The sequence below is a fragment of the Microcebus murinus genome, chromosome 1 (assembly GCF_040939455.1).
Source record: "Microcebus murinus isolate Inina chromosome 1, M.murinus_Inina_mat1.0, whole genome shotgun sequence".
In the NCBI taxonomy this organism is placed as follows: Eukaryota; Metazoa; Chordata; class Mammalia; order Primates; family Cheirogaleidae; genus Microcebus; species Microcebus murinus.
The window spans coordinates 45,665,913-45,678,114 of record NC_134104.1 but is presented as its reverse complement, the minus strand read 5'-3'; the positions used below and the strand labels follow the sequence as shown (position 1 = coordinate 45,678,114).

General features: G+C 42.9%; 1 protein-coding gene across 3 annotated transcripts in view; it reads right to left on the bottom strand.

The window, feature by feature from the left end:
• LOC105859377 (transmembrane protein 45A-like) overlaps window positions 1-10,539 on the bottom strand; it is an 88,838-nt gene extending 78,299 nt beyond the window's left edge. For 2 of the 3 annotated variants that reach the window (XM_076001212.1, XM_012743133.3), the window contains exon 1: window positions 3,052-3,381. The gene's annotated coding sequence lies outside the window, so the exon portion shown is untranslated. Of the gene's footprint in view, window positions 1-3,051; window positions 3,382-10,385 lie in introns of those variants that run through there. The other variant, XM_012743131.2, reaches the window with a different exon arrangement.
• Window positions 10,540-12,202: the final 1,663 nt, after the last annotated feature.

Here is a 12,202-nt window from a genome sequence, read left to right as displayed (position 1 = left end):
GGTCAGGAGTTCAAGACCAGCCTGAGCAAAAGCAAGACCTGTCTCTGCTAAAAACAGGAAAAAGTAGCCAGGCATGGTGGTGGGCACCTGTAGCCCCAGCTTCTCAGGAGACTGAGGCAGGAGAATCGCTTGAGCCCAGGAGTTTGAGGTTGCTGTGAGCTAGGCTGACGCCGCCACCACAGACAAGAAGAGCAGTCTTGGGTTTATTACCCCTAAAGTAGTGGTTAAGGTTGGTGGTTAAGGCTTGGGCTCTGGAATTAAACTGTCTGGGTCTGCACCTGCCATTTGTTCACTGTGGAATCTTTGGCAAGTTTTGTAACCTGCCTGCGCCTCTGTCTCCTCAACTATTAATATAAAAACAGGACACAAATAGGTACCAACTCCCACATGGTTGCTGCCGAGGATGACACCTACTAAAACATGTAAAGCACTCAGAACGAGGTCTGCCATGTAATTATGTATTCAGAAAATATTAGTCGAAGATGTAGGAAAGAGCCATCTGTGAGTAACAGATTGTTCCAGAGATGCGGGGAGAAGATGAATGATCATCCAAGGGAAAAAGGCCCTTAGCGATCATTTCACAGATGATGGCACAGAGGGCCGTATGGGCTCAAAGTCTTGCCTGAGGTCACACAGGTGGTCAACAGCAGTGCCGGGGCATAGCTCCCTGCCACAGAATAATACCCTCAAGGAAAAGAAAGCAAGAGAACTCCAAACTGACCCTCCACTTAGGTGCACATTACCAGTCTTAACTACTTCAATAATTGTAAATTATAAAGTTATATGTATTAAAATGGGAAGAGCTGATTCTATCAGCAGGATGAGAAAGGGCTACTCTGCACACAGGGTGTGGGGTGGGGTTTGGGAAGGGTTGCAACAATCACATCCATGTCAAAGACTTTAGGGCGTGGCCTGTTAACCAAAAGTAGTCCGGGTAATGGCCCAGAGCACCAGACCACTTAAGCAGAGGTCCAAGGCAGCCCCCAGAGAATTGAGTCCAGGACACAGGGCCCAGACTCACTACCCAACCCTGTCTCCCCACCTGCAGGCCCTGAATGGAGGTTACAGAAGCAGTGAACAGATGGGGAGGGTATGCTGGGCAAGAGGGGAGACTGGACTCCAGAGATGGATTCCAGAAACACCTGTACTGTGTAAGTACGGCCAGTTCAGCTCGCAGTCCCCCCACCAAGCCTCCTTCCTTATCAGGTGACTCATGCAATTCTCTCCTTTTTCTCTGCTTTTCCAACCTTTCCTCCACTAACCCCCCCATGGATTATCCCAATGTCCCAGAGTCCCCAGGATAGCGCCACACTTTCCAGCCACAGTGCCTTTGCCTCTGTTTCCCCTTCCTCCTAAAATGCTGCTGCTGTTCTATAATCCTATCCCTCCCTCCCAAACCAAAACTGTTTGGTAAAATCCTTTCCCAGAAATGCCAACCCTTCCATGAAGCCATGTTCTAATTAGATGGTCTTTTTCCATCTCCTGCACTCCAAGAACCTTCTAGATCTTTCTAAGACATTTCATTAATTCTACCTCACGCCCCCTTCAAGACTCTCTCTTCCTTTACATCCTCACACAGCACCTGGCTAGCAAGTGGTCAGCACTCAATAAATACCAGTTGCTATACCAGAGTCCAGAATGGAAGCTGGGGAATCGCAGGTTCTGCAGGGCAAGCTGGGAAGGAGGGCAATGAAGAGTGAGTACGATAGCAAAGACTTACTGCGTGCCAGAACTATTCTGAGTGTTTCACATATGTTAACTCAGTCCTCAAGACAGCCTTACAGTAGGTGCTATTGTAATTAGCACATTACAGAGGAGGAAACTGAGTTACATAGGAAGAAACTGAGCCACAGATGGGTTGAGTAATTTGCCCAACGTCACCACACCGTGGGGTTGTGAACTGAACCACTCCAGCTGGCTCTTTATATTGCTACTCTGCAACACTGTTCCTTTTAACCCTGCATCCCTGAAAACCACTTCAGTTATTCCACCTACTGTGTGCATGATCACTCAGAATCAAAAACACACTCTGCAACTTAAAATTATTACACCAAATTCCCACCTCTGCTTTCTGAACCAGAAATTACAGATGAATTCTGGCCAGATTTCCCATGATAGTAAATAGCATATGATGAAAGTCTCAAATCCAAAACATTGCTTAAACAGAGGGAATTATAGATGTTTCAGACAAAATGGGCCTCAGGGCCACTCACTTAGCTCAATATTTTTCATCATCCTATTTCTAAATCCTGAAATATATACCAGAACTATCTGCAGGCACGTACATATAACAATCAAAATTATTTTAATAGAATTAGGGATTTAATAGAATTAGGTTTAGGGAGGAGAGACAAGAGAGTGTTAAAAAAAGAATTATGGATTTAATATACAATTGGAAGCCTATAGATACACAATATTGCTGACATATGTTTTTAATGTGGTTTGTTTGTTTTTTTAATAATCAAAGGAATTTGGGTCTCCCACTATAGATAAGAGAATATAGATAAGACATATATTTGGATTACAACTACATTCAAGTTTAAGTGAAAATTCCAGCAATTACCTGCATCATTAAGGTTTTAAATAATTCATATTAAACATACTAGTAACAGAAGCAAAAGCTGTGTTAATTCTGAATAAGCCAGATAATTTCCTCAATCTTCCATCAAAATAGTTAGGGAATGGGGGATGAGTAAAGATTTTGGCTTTACAAATGTACACAGTGTTCTCACAAAAAGAAAATAGAAAAATAAATTTACCAGTAAAGTCAACTTTGGAGTTAGGAGAGGATTACAACAGGATACCAAGTAAATTTCTGTTCCCAGGGAATTTTAAAACAGCATGCAAAAAAAAAAAAATTAATAGCAAACCAAAATATTAAATGAAATTAAGATGTCAGCAAAGCACAAGAGAAGGAAGCCGAGGGTCTAGTTTGTGGCAGCAAGCGATATTTTTTCTCCCCTTGACGAAGAGAAGGCTGATGAGAACAGCAAAAAGACACAGCACAGAGATCACAGCAAAAGAGATATCCAGCACGTATCCAAAACTTACCCAACTTGATCTGTTTACTCAACACTTTATTTTCCCCACTTTGCCAGCTTAAAATCAAACAGCGGCTGGGCTTTTGTTGTTGCTTTTTCTGTTCTTTTGATCCCAGAGCCCCATGAAAGTTAAACTGTGTGTTGGATGGGATCTGGCCCCGTCTCTCATTAGGGGGAAAAAAAGTTTTGAACTTGGGTCCCTGGTTGCTTGTTTGGGAAAGTGAATAAATAAATGGCTAGCAGGAGAGGACGTGGGGGACGTGCGCAGAGGACGTCTGGCCCGCCAAGGGGCCGCACAGTTTCTTAGCACACACAGCTGTCCAGATGTGCTTCATCTGGTTCCCCCCGCGAGGCACGAGCATTGCCGGCCGCGGCGGGCAGAAGCCCCAGCTCATTGGTGGCCGCGGCTTCTCGCTTGCCACGGATTGGCCAGACGGCCCGCCACTCCCGCGGACTTCGATCCCGCCCCCAGCCGCCGGGCCAGCTCGCTGCATCCTCGAAAGGAACATGGAAGTGCGGCGCCGTCGCTGATGTGGCACTCGGCGGCCGCGGCGGCGGCGGGCCCGGGAGGGGCCCGGGGCCGAGAGGGGAGTTGCTGCACACACAAGTCTTGCCCCTGCTCGGGCCCCTATGATGCCCCTCCGTTTAGGCAGTTTAGGCTGGCTCGTTTTAATAGGATGATTCCTGTCCGTTTGGGGGCTGAAATTAAGGCGCGCCCGGCGCTCGCTCAAGCCCACTGCATTTCCGAGTGGAAGAGGCTGGGGCTAGGGGCTGCCCACGCCCCCAGAGGGCGTTCAGGCCGCGCCCTGGAGCTTCACTCTGCCCTCTTTCTCCTGGGAATAAATATTGTAATAAGGTTCAAGTGCTTGCTCCTTGGGGGACAGTGTGCTTTTGTTGGAGGGAAAACCTTAATGAACCCTTCATTGGTGTCCTTATTAGCCAAAAATGTGGTGACTTCTGCCAAGAATCCCAGGGGTGGGTACAGATATGGTTTGGCAGATTTAGTTGGTTTGCGTTTTTTGTTGAGTGATGGTAGTTATAGGAAAAGAAATGTTGCTTTGTTCTGTGAGAATTGAAAAAGGACTATACCAAACAAGGCTTTGATCCTAGAAAAAAATGGGTGAAGGGATAGCTGGTTGGCTGATTAGCTGGTTGGGAGGGGAGGAGGGGAGAAGAGATCTGCAAATCAATTGGCATTATGATTTGTGGATTTTTTAAGAAACATGACCTCATTGAAATATTAAAGTGGCAAGAACCACACTCACTGGGCTGCACACCATGGAAAGTGCCAGGCCTGTACTAAACAGCTTTGACCTGCACTATCATATTTAATTCTTACAACCCATTGATAAAATAGATGTTAGAATTATCTCCACTTTCAGATGAGGATATCAAGACCCAGAGCCTAACCCAGCATGCCACAGATGTGTCCAAACATATGTGTGTAGTACTCCATCATGAGCACATAAACTCGCCTGCCATTTGCCACCAGTGTGAGGGTCAGAATTTATTGTGAGTGCCTCTACTTTCTGATGTCCAAAGCTTTCACTACAAAGATGATGTTTGTTGGTGCATTCATTATATATTGCTGTGCAACAGATTGCCACAAACTTAGTGACGGAATCAACACACACATCACACAGTTTCTGAGGGTCAGAAGTCCAGGTATGGCTTAACTGGATCCTCTGCTCAGGATCTCACAAGGTATCAGGCTGTGTTCTCATCTGCAGGCTCTACTGCAGGAAAATCTGCATCTATACTTTCTCAGGTCATTGGCAGAATTCATTTCTTTGCAACTATAGGACTAAGCCCTCAGTTTCTTTCTAAAGGTCAGCTAGAGGCTGCCCTTAGCTCCTAAATTAGAGTCTGCTCTCACACTCCTACAGTTCCTAAAAGCCAGGAGGTGGAGATCACCGGGAGCCATGTTAGAGTCTCTTTGCCACATTTGAGTATTCAGACAACTCAGTTTCCATGGACCTGGCTGCAATGTTCTCATAACTCCACAAACCCCTGGAAAAATTCAGGGGCCTGTTCGCAAAGTAAAGTAGGACTATGTGAATGGAATCACAACACTGTGAACCCTCTGGTAGTCAAGGAACTCCCAAAAGGAGCATCCTTTGAATGTGGCTCTTGAAAAGTAATCCATGTCAAGTGTTCAGCTTTCTGATGCATTTGTAATATCACAGTGGTGCACTTTTTATCATAGAAGCTATTCAACAATGGGCTAATAGTCAAGATATTGAGAAACCTTCCACACACGTTACTATCAACAAGCATCTGGCATTATTGACTATTAGAAAATCTACCAAAAAAAGAGATTCCTTCTGCTTACAGGAAGATGAAGTAGACAAAAGTTTTCCCTTTCTCCTAATAGGTGCAACTAAAACTCCTGTTCTTTATATATTAACTAAGAAAACTCTAAAAAGTTAAAAGAAGAAGGCAGACCAATGAGAAACCTAGGAACTCAAGGAATAACATGATACTGAGTTCCCTAGGTTTTCTTTGTTTTATTGTCCTAGTCTTGGAGGGAAAGAAGCCAATAACCAAAAAATGCTAATAGGCACAGACAAAAGAAAAGGAAGTCTCAACAAAGCCTGCTCTTTCTAGTCAAGAGAAAAGAAAGGAGCAGCCTTTCTTTTCTGGAAGAAAAAAAAGACTGGAAGAAAAAAAACTTCCAATCAGTAATAGCTCTACTCTAGCCAAACACCACAGAAAAAACTCTGGCCCCGCTCACACTCATGCTCACACCAAAAAAGACCAAGTGGGAATCCCAGATGTCCACACTTTCCAGATTTTCACTATAACAAGGTGAAGATGCAAAATTCCTTAACAAAGTATTAGCAAACAGAATTCAGCAATGCATAAAAATAATTACATACCATGACCAAGTGGGTTTTTTCCCCAGAAATGCAAGGCTTGTTCAATATTCAAAAATCAATCAATGTAATCCATGATATTAACACTCTAGCAAAGAAAAATCACATCAACGTATCAATTGGCATAGAACAAGCACTTCACAAAATTTAACACCATAAAAATGCTGAGAAAAATAGGAATAGAGGGGAATTTCCACACTTTGATAAAGAGCACCTACAAAAATCCTATAGCTAACATTATGTTTAATGTGAAAGACTGGATTTTTTCCATACATATTTTGTGATCTATTTATGTAATATCCCTGAAATGACAAAATTATACAAATGGAGAACAGATTAATGGTTGCCAGGGGTTAAGAAGAAGATGGAGCAGAAGGAAAGTGGATGTGGCTGTAAAAGGGCAACTTGAGGAATCCTTGTGGCAATGAAAGTGTTTTCTAGCTTGACTGTATCTGTGGGATGCTCTTGGGATATTGTACTATAATTCAGCAGACTGTTACCATTGAGGGAAACTGGATAATAAGTGCACATGATTTCTCTGTATTATTTCTTACAACTGCATGTGCATCTATAATTAAAGAATAAAAAGTTCAATTAAAAAATTTTCTGACCCTATCACCTCCTTTGAGTCCACACAATTTAGTGAGGCAGTTTGGTCACTAAATGCAACTCTCCCCAGAAAGGGATCATTTCTTCTCAGCCACTTCCTGGGTATGTTCTGGATGAAAGTTGTGGAGGATTATACTGAAGTTTTTTGAAAATTTGGGACTCTGTCCTGACCGTTCTTGGACATGATGTTTCATTCTTTCTCTTAATGTTACAGCACTAGGCTAGCTGTGTTGGCTCACCCTCCAGGTGGCAACCTGACCACCTGCAATCTCTTGTTGGATTGACATGGTCCTAGATCACAAGGATAATGAACGCTTAAGGGTTGGGTACCGTACTCACCAAGTCCTCCCAAAGTAGCCTGTACCAGCTCAAGGAAGAGGACATAAGGGATTTCTGTAAACTTTATTAAAATGTGTTGTCCCTCTGGCATCTGGCTCTCTGGACAAGGGGCTTGGTGAGTATAGAGGATATTTGGAAGAAAGGTGAGGCTGTAGCTATTGGAATAGACATGCTGAGTCTGTAGAAATGAAAAGAAAGCAAAAACACTGGCACCTGAGGAGGGAACACCTTAGACCAGGCATCCTGAAACTATGGCCCGCGGGCCACATGCGGGTGTTTTTGCCCATCTGTTTTTTTACTTCAGAATAAGATATGTGCAGTGTGCATAGGAATTTTTTCATAGTTTTTTTAAACTATAGTCCGGCCTTCCAACAGTCTGAGGGACAGTGAACTGGCCCCCTGTTTTAAAAATTTCAGGACCCATGCCTTAGACTCTAGGATATGTGGAAGAGGGAGGGACATTAGTGATCCTTTGACTTTCAGAACTGCCCTTGGAGCCTGTCCGCCCAAGGAAGACATCTTGATGCCACTCTCCCAAACTTTTGCAAGCACCTTAAATTTAACTGACTGTAGTACTGCCATCCCCTGTCAGATAGCTCTAACCACAGTTTGGGAGCCATTTCCTTAACCTTACCAAGAAGTCTATTAGAAACATCAAAGGACAACCCCAGCTCCAATGCCTCCCCCACAAAATACCTGTCAACACCTGTGAATGGTTTTATCACTCCCACTCTCAGTCACTTGGTGGGGTGAAGAAATGCCACTAGCTGAGTGTCATGGACAAAAAGGACAGATTGGACTGGCTACCTTCAAACAGTATTTCCAAAAACAAGTGCTAACTTCAATTATTCTAACTTAACTGGGAACCCTCAGACATACCAACTAGCCAGGAGTCCACATTAGAAGTACTGTTATTTGTATCCCTTCCCCAGCCCCCACTGATATAGGTTCCACTAAGAGTTCCAACAATTGTCAGTGACCCTGGTCTTTCTAGGAGAACCATGTGCTTCCCCCCAAGACTGTACTTCTTGAATGTAAGCCAAGCATTAACTTGCCTCCCTTCCCAAAACATAGTGAGTTACATCTTAGGAGTGGTCATAAGAGACTGGCCAGTGTTTGAATAAACATTACTAGTGAATTGTGTAACTCTCAGACAACTGAGGAGATCTCTTTAAAAAATGAGACTACCCTTGGTTACTTGGAGACACTTCTCAGAGGGTAACTTATTACTTATGTTCATCCATCTGGCAGTTTTTTCTACAATGAGGATCATCTAATTAGAAAAGATGGTGCAAAGTTTACACCTTACTTTAAATGATATCATCAATGACACCACTTTGGTCCTCAAAGGCATTCAGTCTCAACTCACTAGCCAGGGTTGTTATAAATAATAGACTTCCTCCTTACAGACCAAGGCAGAATCTGTACCATTACTAATACATCCTGCCAAATCTAAATTAATGCCTTGGGCCAAGTGGAAATGTCAACACAGAAACATAAGGTGAAAGCCACTTGCTTTCAAAGGTAGATTCTGATGGCTTATGGCATTTGTTCAGCTGGTTTAATCCAGGAACCTAGGCAGGGAGGAAGGTGGGTTTGAAGTCAATATTGCAGGACTCCTATTATTAGGAGTCCTGTTGATGGTAGCCTTACTTAAAAGCTGTGTGATACAAATTAAAGAGATTTGATCCTGGCCCCTGTCAGTCAGATTAATCAGATTGACTGATGGAGTGGCATACTCCTGGGAAAATTTTCCCCAAGTGAAGATGGTATAGAAACAGGGGTGAATGTTGTTAGGAGACAATTCTCCATTAATGTCTCAGGTTTCTGCACATCTTATCAACAGAGGCACTGATAATCTTTGTTTCAGACTATTATCTCAAGAATGTAGACCAAAGAGTTTTGGAAAATAAAGATAATTTATTTTCCAAATAATAATCTCTTTCCTTCCAGGGAAGAGGTTAGAAAGGTTTGCTTATAATCATTGTATAATATTGGAGTTTGCTAACCTCAGGAACCCACTACATGTTTAGGCATCAACTAGCCCTTAGCATGGCATCCTGTAGGATTGGAGTTCTGGAAACCAGTTCAAATGCTGAAACTCTGGCTACTACTATGACTGTGAAGAATAAACCATCCTTTGTCTCTGACTCAAGTGTCTTGTGACCTTTATCATCATCTATGACACTGTGGCAGACTAGTATGTTAGCTTATATGTAGGGTAAAACCTCAGAACCATTAAAGTTCTTAACTGAACACCATGGTCTATTAGCCATCAGCACAGATCCTTGCCAGTCAAGGAACTGTGGCTGGTACTCTGATTCTGTTTCTCACTACAATAATTAAGTTCACCTTGTCCCCATCTGCACTCTCTTATTCTGAAGTCTTATCATTGCTTTTAGGAAGCCCAGTACTATATCAGTATCTCCTACCCTGAATATTAGCCTGCAGCAGATGGTCACCAATGCTCAAAACATGAAGTATCCTACCCCTTACTAGTGAGTTCCTTATTACTGTGATGAATGGAATATCCTCTGGATTCTCTTGGGCAACATGACCAAGGGATAACTTCTCTAGTCTCATATAATAAATCCATTCTGACATTAACACCATCCTGAGCCCTCTCATCCCTCCCTCAATACTCTGCCAAGGCAGTTCTGGCATTTCCAAATCTTATATTATAAATCCTAATCATGCCCAAGCTTAAAGAAGTCATTCCAGCAGTCTACACAGTCTCCAAGTGTCCTTTGCATGTTGTTAAATTCTGAGTCACAGGAAAGTGCTATCATGTTCATAAACTCCTCCCTATTTGGTCTTATATTTCACCCCATGTACTCCAACATTCACATATGTTCTCCTGGTTCCTGCTGATTCATATTATCTGGTCCTGCATTCTTTTGGAAAGCAAGATATTTCATCTTGGTGAAGGAACTGTATTTCTTCTCTTAAGCTGTTGGTTTAGAGGAAGTGAAGTATAGCATGAGCTAATCTCAAGAAGGGTGAACATTGCCCTATGAAGCAGCCACCTTGGGAGTCTTTCATGGTTATCAAGAAAAGTGAGACTCTCCTCTAGAAAAGGAGAGCCAACTGCTTCTGCCAACCTTATGGGTTTAGGGAAATCTGGAAGCTCAAGATTCTCTGCACATCCACCCAAATATCTCCGTCCCAGATGTGAGTCCCACTTCTTGGGCTCTGACTTTAGCAGAGAATATATATCAAGGCTACTTTATTCAGTTTCCCTTACAGCTCTGCTGTTTTCAATTAAATCTTGGGTTTGAGGTTTGTCACCACCTGCTGATCCCTTAAAGGAATAAGAGTCTCCTTAAACACTGCCATTGAGGCCTTCTGGCTTTCATAGCCTGGACTGAGTTTATAGATGGCTGAACTGAGCCTGTCATTCTCTTCTTCAAGGCTTTCAAAGCAATTAACAAAAGCCCATTGTCTTAGTCTGTTTTCTGCTGCTATAACAGAATACCACAGAATGAGTAATTTATAAAGAATGGAAATTGATTTGGCTCACGTTTCTGGAGGGTGAGAAATCCAAGAGTATGCTGTCCACATCTGGCAAGAATCATCCCATAGTGGAAGGCAAAAGGCAGAAGGAAGTTCACAAGATAGGGAGTCAAGATGGAGGCCAAACTTAATCCTTTATCAAAATCCCACTCCCAGGATAACTTACCCATCTCTGCAATAAAGGCATCAATCTGTTTATGAGGTCAAAGCCCTTGTGACTTAATCACTTCTTAAAGGCCCCACCTCTTAATACTGTTACAATGGCAGTTTACTTTGGGGGACATATTCAAACCACAGCATTCTGCCTCTAGCCCTCAAAAGTCCTGTTCTTCTCACAATGTCAAATACATTCATTTCACCCCAATAGTTCTGAAAAACTCACTCCATCATCAGTTGAAATGTCCAAAGTCCAGAATCTCATCTAAATCAGATATGTAATGGGTAAGACTCAAAGTACAATTTATCTTCAGGCAAATTCTTTTAGCTGTTAGCCTATGAAATTAAAACCATTTATTTACTTCCAAAATACAATGATGTGTCAGGTATTAGACAGACATTCCCATTCCAAAAGGCAGAAATAAGCAGGAAGAAAGGGGTAACTGGCCCTAAGTATGTTTAAGAGTTTAAGAGTTAAACAACATTAACTCTTAAAGCTGGAGAATAATCTTCTTTGACTCCCTATTCCACAACCTGGGCACAGCAGGGAAGTTGAGCCCCCACAGCCTCCTAGCCCCTAGCTTTGTTGGGCTTTGTTAATGCTTTGGCTCTCTCAGATTGGAGTTGCATGTTGGTGGCCCTACAGTTCTGGGGTCTCAGGGACTGCCCCTCTCCCATGGCACTAATAAGCATTGCCCTAGTGGAGATTCTCCATGGCACCTCCCACCCCACATTTCCACTCAGCATTGCCCTAGTAGGGGCTCTCTGCAGTGGTTCTACTCCGATGGCTATCCAGGACATTCACTGAAATCTAGGTGGAGGATGCCATGTCTCCATTGATTCTTGCATTCTTCATGTCTGCAGAGTTACTATTACACCACATGGACACCACCAAGGCTCACCACTTGTACCTTCAGAAGCAGTGCATCTAGCAGCATCTGAACCTGCTTGATTCATGGCTAGGGTGGCTAGGGGCACTTTACTATAATTCAGGACACAGAGTCCTGAGGAAGCTAGACAAATGAGCTTGTGGAAGGTGCCCTCAGCCCATCCACCAAAACTGTTCTGCTCTCCTAGACCGCTGGCTTGTCATGGGAGAGGCAGCCTCAAAAGCCTCTGAAATGCCTTCATGGCCTTTTTCTCATTGTCTTGATGAATATCCCCTGACTTCCTTCTATCCATTTTAATTTCTTTAGCAAATGGACACTTGACAACACCCTTAGTATTCTCTCCTGAACATGGTTTTCCACTCTTTCCATGACCAGGCTATAAATTTTCCAAATCACTGGCTCTGCTCTATCTCTAATTATAAATTCCATCTTTAAGTTATATTTTTCCTCTCACATCTCACTGTATGCAGTTATAAGTAACCATACAATAGCCTGATTTTTTCTTCCACCAGATATTCTAGTTCATCCCTCTTAAGTTCTTTATTCCACAAAGTCTTAGGACACAGATACAATTCTGCCAAGTTCTTTGCAATTGTCTAATGAGGGTGACCTTTACTCGAATTTCATTCCTTATTTCTCATTTCCAGCTAAACCTCACCAGAATGGACTTATTCCCTGCTTTTTGGGACTGCACTTGCTCCCTTTGGCATCAGAGAATTCCCTGGGGCCAAAAGTGAAAAATACACATTGAGTGCTTGAGGTAAGATGCTGTTCACTT